Genomic DNA, 8870 nt, shown 5'->3' on the forward strand with positions numbered 1-8870 from the left:
GGGAAAGCGCCGACCTGACGTCGGGACGCACGCAGCCAGCCATTCACGACCCAGGAATCACGATTCGCACCGACGTCACCCCGCACGGTGAATATTTTGCGGCAGCCAAAAACTGCCGGGAAATCAGGACGACGCGAACAAGGACCACCAGTACGCGACGGACAGACGGCGACGCGAACAAGGAGGACCAGTACGTGACGGACACACAGGACGACGCCACCAAGGAGGACCCGTACGCGACAGGACGACGCGATCAAGGAGGACCCGTACGCGACAGGACGACGCGAGCAAGGAGTACCAGTACGCGACGGACAGACATGGACCCGAACCTACGAGTCATCCCTGCCCTCATAGCAGTACACCTCCTCTACAGGTTACGACGCAGACGCCGCAGAAGGTCAGAATAACTAAGGGAGGGGGGAAAGTGGGGTGGGGTGGGGGTGGCACGACCAGGGCAGGCAACAAAACAACCACATGAGTGACACACTACACATGGCCTGGACATACCTGACTCCCATGCCCTGGTCACCACGAGGGGGTGGGGGCGTGTCCTGATAATCCAGCGACCGCCACAACGGAAGTCCGTCACCACGCGAACCGGCAACACAACCAGACAGGTACGTCCCGTACCCACGCCTGAAGAGCGTGGGTACGAGTCGGACCACGCCCACACACGTCACCCCAACAATGGCGGGACGGATCGCACCCACGTGGCAAAGGCCTGGGTACGGGCCGCACAAACATCACATAGCGTGGGGACGGATATGTACGGACCCTACCCCCACCCCGTATGCAAGGAGCGTACCCCCCAGCCCAACAGTGCAAGTACGACCCGTACCCCCACCCGCGGACGTACGGAGCGTACCCCCAGCCCAACAGTGTAAGTACGACCCGTACCCCCACCCGCGGACGTACGGAGCGTACCCCCAGCCCAACAGTGTAAGTACGACCCGTACCCCCACCCGCGGACGTACGGAGCGTACCCCCAGCCCAACAGTGTAAGTACGACCCGTACCCCCACCCGCGAATGCAAGGAGCGTACCCCCCTGCCCAACAGTGTAAGTACGACCCGTACCCCCACCCGCGTATGCATGGAGCGTACCCCCCATGCCAACAGTGTAAGTACGACTCGAACCCCCACCCACGAATGCAAGGAGCGTACCCCCCTGCCCAACAGTGTAAGTACGACCCGTACCCCCACCCGCGGACGCACGGAGCGTACCCCCAGCCCAACAGTGTAAGTACGACCCGTACCCCCACCCGCGGACGTACGGAGCGTACCCCCAGCCCAACAGTGTAAGTACGACCCGTACCCCCACCCGCGGACGCACGGAGCGTACCCCCAGCCCAACAGTGTAAGTACGACCCGTACCCCCACCCGCGGACGTACGGAGCGTACCCCCAGCCCAACAGTGTAAGTACGACCCGTACCCCCACCCGCGAATGCAAGGAGCGTACCCCCCTGCCCAACAGTGTAAGTACGACCCGTACCACCACCCGCGTATGCATGGAGCGTACCCCCCATGCCAACAGTGTAAGTACGACTCGAACCCCCACCCACGAATGCAAGGAGCGTACCCCCCTGCCCAACAGTGTAAGTACGACCCGTACCCACACCCGCGGACGTACGGAGCGTACCCCCACCACACCAGTGTCAGTAGACTCGTACCCTCACCTCTAATGCAGTGTGCGTAACCCCACCGTGTATGTGCCAAGCGCACATATCCAGAAATCGGAGGTGTGTGTGCAGAGTCCACCCAGCAGTGCCCTGAGACAGGAGTGGTGGGTGTGGAGTCCTCCCAGCAGTGCCCTGAGACAGGAGGGGTGGGTGCCCATCACTCCCAGCAGTGCCCTGACACAGGAGGGGTGGGTGCAGAGTCCTCCCAGCAGTGCCCAGACACAGGAGGGGTGGGTGTGGAGTCCTCCCAGCAGTGCCCTGAGACAGGAGGGGTGGGTGCAGAGACCTCCCAGCAGTGCCCTGAGACAGGAGGGGTGTGTGCAGAGTCCTCCCAGCAGTGCCCTGACACAGGAGGGGTGGGTGCAGAGTCCTCCCAGCAGTGCCCTGACACAGGAGGGGTGGGTGCAGAGTCCTCCCAGCAGTGCCCAGAGACAGGAGGGGTGTGTGCAGAGTCCTCCCAGCAGTGCCCAGACACAGGAGGGGTGGGTGCAGAGACCTCCCAGCAGTGCCCTGAGACAGGAGGGGTGGGTGGTGAGTCCTCCCAGCAGTGCCCAGAGACAGGAGGGGTGGGTGCAGAGTCCTCCCAGCAGTGTCCAGACCCAGGAGGGGTGTAACACATGTGTGTGATGCCACAATTACCCACATCCATACTGCCTACAAGGGAACATGTCCCCATGAACTCATGTCAACTGACTCCACACACAAGTACAGTGATCACCAAGGATGCCACGATTGTTGCAGGTGGAGACATGGCCATGCATGCATGGCCAAAGTAGAAGGGCTCCGTCACACACACAGCTCATGTACACACAGCTCTGCGCTAAACATTGGGAACACCCTGCAGGGAAGAAACTGGGTACACAGAGGAAGGAATACACCCTGGGACAATTGAACCATGCAGTAACTGCTGCCATGACCTAAGGAAGTTAGCCAACACCTTGTGATGGCACACAGATCCTAGGGTGGCCCCAAAGAGCAGAACACTACTACAAATCCCACACACCCAAAGCCTTAAACACCACCCAAAACAATGTAGCAGCCCCACCAACACCAATACCACCATAGCAGGAGTGTGATAATGAAAAAAAAAATAAGCTTTATTCAGCATGAGCACAATGTCCGTGGATCAAAGGCAGTTCAAAGTCAACAAAGGCCATAGGGCAGTCAATTATTCCCAGCTGCATGGGGGACACAGTGGGATGTGTGTCCCCTACCTTGCCTGCACAGTCAAATGGCATCGTCTTCCATACTGGTGAGGGCATCAGGGGGGGGGGAAGCAACAGGCACCGCAGGGACATCAGGGCAAAGGGGCGGCGTTGTGGGTGCAGGGATGGAGGACTCAACCACAGGGGGTGTGTCATGGCCAAAGGCGGAGGCCAGGATGGCACTACACACCTTAGCAAGGTCCTCCAGGGAGTCCCCTGCACCCGAAGTGACCTCAGGCCCCAAGGAGGGGGGGGGTTCAGAGGGATGGGTTGCAGCGCCACCGGGGGAGGGTGGAGACAGGGGGGGAGACTCAACCACCCTGACCGAGGACTTCCTTGACCGCTTGCGTGGTGGCGTAACTGTGGGGCTCAGGGACAGAGCGGCCATGAAGGAGTCCTTGGGGGAGATGTGGCCAGGAGAGCTGAGGGGAGGGGATTTGGAGGGAGTGGATTGTGTGGAATGCGGACTCCCACTCTGGCTGCGTGTCACACGTTTGCCCCCCGACCCAGTGGGTGTGCCTATCTCACCCTGTGTGTGCGTGTCAGGAGGAGTGCGGTGGACCTTCCCTGCTGGTGTGGTGCCTGTGTCTGTTGTGGTGGGTGCATGCCGACGTCTGGGTGTACGTGGGACAGGCATGGAAGTGGGAAGTGTGGATGGGGCAGGGGTAGGTGGGGGGAGGTCGCGCTGCAGGAGACCCACTGCTGCAGTCAGTGTGGAGTCTAGGGACCTCAGCAAGTTGCGTTGGTCAGCCTGCAAAGAATGAATGCCCTCCAAGAATGCCTCGATGTTGGTGAGGGTTTTCCCGTGGGAATGGAGGACATTCAGGATCGCAGCCTGACCAACCTGCATTTGCCGCTGGATGTCCATAGACTCAGCATTGGCGGCAGCAGTGGAGACAGGGGCAGGGGGTGCGGTGCCTGGCAGGAAGGAGACATGCGGTGACCGGGCACGCTGGGAAGGGACACGAGCAAGTGGGAGGCGGTTGGTGGGAACTGAGGGGGCGGTGGCAGGTGTTGTTCCACTGTCAGCTGCTGGTGCAGCCTCCGCCAACTCTGAGACATCCTCCTCGGACCTGTCAGCTTCGTAGTCTGATGTGCCAGTCGACAGGTCCTCGGCCACACTATCCTCTGCCTCTGTCCCACTCGATGTGCCAGCCCCGATGTCACGGCTGCCACTGGTGCTCGGTCCCTCCGCCTGGTCCGTGTCCATGTCTCCCTCTGTGTCCCCCGACGATGCTGTGGGCAGGGTGGAGAGACAGAAATTAATCAGACACCTGTACACATCTGTCACATGAGTCCAATCTACATAGTCAACATTGCATAGCCTGAAGAGGCAGATCCCTAACATCTGCAAAACAAGGTACCGATGTAGGGCATGAAACACAGTTGGTTGAGCCACCATGCCACTGAAATACCATGGAGAGCATGAGACAATAGCTGATGACAGGAAACGGAGTCTGACATAGCACCCAGGCCCTGGGGACAATCCTGCACTGCCTCTGCACCACACAGCGTTTGTGAAAATACCTATGACCAGGGACAATATCCATGAACTTGAGACACATGCTGCATAGGTAATGCTGCAAACATGCCCAACATAACTCGGTCACTGCACCTTGCGTGTGTGTCCAGTAACATCACACACTGTCCAGACCCAGCAATTAGGAATCAGGATTTGACACATAGGCATTGCCCGCCCCAAGCAACCCCCACACGATGCTAATTGCTGAGACACAGGTGGCACCGACATCTCATAGTCTGGGTGATAAACACAGTGGCAGGCAAAAGGCAAGATTGGACGCAAAACAGCAAAGGTGCGCCTGTACAAATAATGAGGTACCAGTGCCCATCCTCAGATGAGTATAACAAGACACACAGGCACTGGCAACTGTGAGTATGAAGAGGGACAATCAGGTCAGGCTGCACAGTGGACACCTGTACATAATAGCACGTCTATATACATGGTGACAGGGGACAATGGCACAGAGCACAACCTACGCTGTAGACAGTGAGAGTGTCCACGTTGATGATGACACAAACAACACTGAGGATAAGGTGCCCCAGGGGACAGTATTGGGCACGCAACTACATGCTACTGAATGGGAATGACTGCTACACACGTCACCATCCCTGCACTATGCGTAGCGCACACTCATGCACATCATGTCACAGGCCACTACATAGGACATGCGCGCTGTAAGGCATGACACATGAGAGACCAACTCCCATGTCTGGAGCCAGCATCAGTGCCAACTGACATGGAACCCACATGCAGTGAACTTGACAGTTCACAGGCAAGGTCCCACAACCTGTTACCCACCACCACCACCCATGATGCTACAGTCATTGTTCTCGTGGACAAAGCGCCAGCCTACATTACCTTGTGAAGGAGTGACTACACACAGACCAGGGAACACATTGCAAGGAGGGGAAGGGTGGCAGGGGCGCAGCGCTACACTTGGGCAAACTGGATGGGCACAGCACCTTTAAACCCTGCCAGTGAATTAATGCCACTGTGCCCTTACAAATGCCGGTGACACACAACAAACGCACATGTACCTACCCCCTTCCGCCTGCTGCATCGCCTGTAAGCGCCTCTCCAGGTCTGGAAAGACCACCGGCAGCACACGCCTGTGGAGGTGGGTCAGACGGCGGCGGCCGCGGTTCTTGTGGCTCTCAGGTGAGTCCCCCAGCAGGAGCCGTGCAATCCTCCGCGTCCAGCACCGGATATCCTGCCAGCGTTTCCTCACCTGGGACAGGCTCCGCCTCCGACCATCCACACGCCTCACGGCACTGACGGCGGTCAGCCAGATCTGCTCCTTGGCAGTGGCGCCTACCTGTGAGGAAGTACAAGTGACACCACATCAATACACCAGCCACATGTCACAGAGAGACATATGTGAACATAATAGCTGGTTACTACATGGCATGTAATGCAGCCAACGCATTGCACCTCTGTCATAGGGACATCATCCTCTGGTGAGGGAAAAGGCAGTACGTGCCATAGTGGGTACTCAGGTGGAATGATGGCAATGTCACAATCAATGATCAAGGCTCACACTGTGCATCACACCCACACCTCCTGTCTCAGGGCACTGCTGGGAGGACTCTGCACACACACCTCCTGTCTCAGGGCACTGCTGGGAGGACTCTGCACACACCCCTCCTGTCTCAGGGCACTGCTGGGAGACATCAGGCACCCCCCCCCTGGTACCCCCCCGACAGTACATGGCATGTGTGTCACACCGGGTCACAATGCCTGAAGACACAGTCACAACATAGGGACAGTCTGTGGCAGTGGCCTATGCACTCACCTGATACCCTGGTCGCCCATACAGCATGGGGTACTGTGGGAGGATCACATCCAGCAGAGCCATGTTCTCCTCCAGGGTGAATGGCTGTGTCCTCTCCACAGCCCTTGACATGGTTCCAGGGAATCAGTAGCAGCAGCTTGGTCGACAAATGCAAAGATGTGCAGGCAAGTAATCCCTCATGGGACCTGGCTGCCTTATATGTGGCCTTCTGCCCAGTCTCATGCACAGGAGTACAGAGTGATTGGTCACTCACATTTGCATCCTATGTTTCCACCAATCCCTTCAAACCTAGCAGTCTGTGGGTTCTCTATCGGTTTCATTCTCCTGCATGATGTCAGCCCCACAAACACATTGCAACAAAGTAGAAGAATTCCAACTGACTTCTGCTGTGCACCTTCCAGAACAAAATCGAAATTTGAACCTGGTCGCCATGACAACCAGCATGCATGTAGGCCTTAATACTTGTCCCCTATGTAATTAGGAGAATCACACACAGGTACGGTGCGTTTCCGGGCCCTAGGGCACCCCAAATGCATGGCAACGGCCCGTACATGCATGCCTACGTTCAAAATCACTATGGTTCTGCACGCGTATGCGTACACGTAGTGGTACGGACCGTACACACGCATGTACGCTCACTATCACTATGGGTCTGCACGCGTATGCGTACACGTAGTGGTACGGACCGTACAAATGCCTGTACGCGCACTATCACTATGGTTCTGCACGCGTATGCGTACTCGTTGTGGTACGGACCGTACAAATGCCTGTACGCTCACTATCACTATGGGTCTGTGTACCCGTAGTGATAGTGAGCGTACATGCGAGTGTACGGTCCGTACCACTACGTGTACGCATACGCGTGCAGAACCATAGTGATAGTGCGCGTACAGGCATTTGTACGGTCCGTACCACTACGTGTACGCATACGCGTGCAGAACCATAGTGATAGTGAGCGTAGATGCGAGTGTACGGCCCTCTCACTATGGGTCTGCACGCGTATGCGTACTCGTTGTGGTACGGACCGTACAAATGCCTGTACGCTCACTATCACTATGGGTCTGTGTACCCGTAGTGATAGTGAGCGTAGATGCGAGTGTACGGTCCGTACCACTACGTGTACGCATACGCGTGCAGAACCATAGTGATAGTGAGCGTACAGGCATTTGTACGGTCCGTACCACAACGAGTACGCATACGCGTGCAGAACCATAGTGATAGTGAGCGTACAGGCATTTGTACGGTCCGTACCACAACGAGTACGCATACGCGTGCAGACCCATAGTGAGAGGGCCGTACACTCGCATGTACGCTCACTATCACTATGGGTCTGCACGCGTATGCGTACTCGTTGTGGTACGGACCGTACAAATGCCTGTACGCTCGCCATCACGATGGGTACACATACGGCAGCACTCCCACAGTGATTGGGGAACATACACAGGCCCTCTTAGCAGCAGTACGCCGGTTTGTACACATCACTGTGGTGATAGTCGACACACAGGTAGGAATAGGGCGGACATACTTGTCCATGGATGGACATACTTGTCCAGGAATGGACATCAAGGCATCGTCTGTGCATTACTACATGTGTGGGGCACAGGTGTGACAGGCTGTGATGTGGAACATGCCTCCTGAGTGGAGGAGGCACCAGATGTATGATGAGATGTGTACAGGTGTACTGTGTGAGGGTGCAATGTGTGCCAGGCATGCCCTTGACTCCTTTGACATGTGTGCATGTCGTACTGCGCACTTGGGGTGAGCGTCACTGGCATGGCACGGACACCAACACACGGAAGTGTCCCATGATGCCCGGTACAGGGGTCATGACACCTGACTTGTCACTACCCACAGTGCACAATGTGACTATGTCATTTATGTGTCCGGGATTTACATCAGGTTGATGTTGTAGCACCCTCAAAAGCTGCAGCCGTTGCAGCAACCAACATGTGTCTGTGTGTAGATTGTCATTGCACACTGTTCCGCACACCATGCCACATGTGGTATCTGATGTGAGGTGCACATGTATGCATGGGACACGGAGTAGCGTGACAAGGCCATGTCAGCATCCTCACAAGGAATGTGTGGTGAGTCATGACATGTGCACCTTCATGGCAAGGTGTGTGGGCAGGCCTAGTGTAATGTCATGTGACCTGTGGCTCCGGTGTTCCGCTACCAGTCTCTACAATCGGCATCCTACTTCTGCTGATGTGTGGGTGTATGTCACTTCTGTCTTGCGTCGGGCTGTTCACTTGCACTGGGACACAGCTATTCCCATGGCGTGGCATGGGGAGGTTCTCAATCACCGTGTGTAGCTGGGTCTTGGAAGGAGTGTCACCTTGCATCCATACGTGTCCTGGGCATGTAGCACATGCCTGACTCCCTATGTGGCATGTGTGTATTGGCAGATTTACATGTGCTCAGTAGACATGAGTTGTTCTCGTAGTGCACTCACTCTTCCTTGTCACTTCCAAATTACTGCAGAGCGCCTCCTGTTGCCCGAAGAATTCCAGACTTGGCCACCATGCAGGAGAATGACAGGATCCGGCTCTACCGCTTCACCCAACCGTTGATTCTGGAGCTGACGGCGAGACTGGCACCACACCTGCAACCGCAGCACAGGTATCCTACGGCACTGACACCCCAGCTGAAGGTAATGGCTGCCCTACATTT

The sequence above is a fragment of the Triturus cristatus genome, chromosome 5_2 (assembly GCF_964204655.1).
Source record: "Triturus cristatus chromosome 5_2, aTriCri1.1, whole genome shotgun sequence".
In the NCBI taxonomy this organism is placed as follows: Eukaryota; Metazoa; Chordata; class Amphibia; order Caudata; family Salamandridae; genus Triturus; species Triturus cristatus.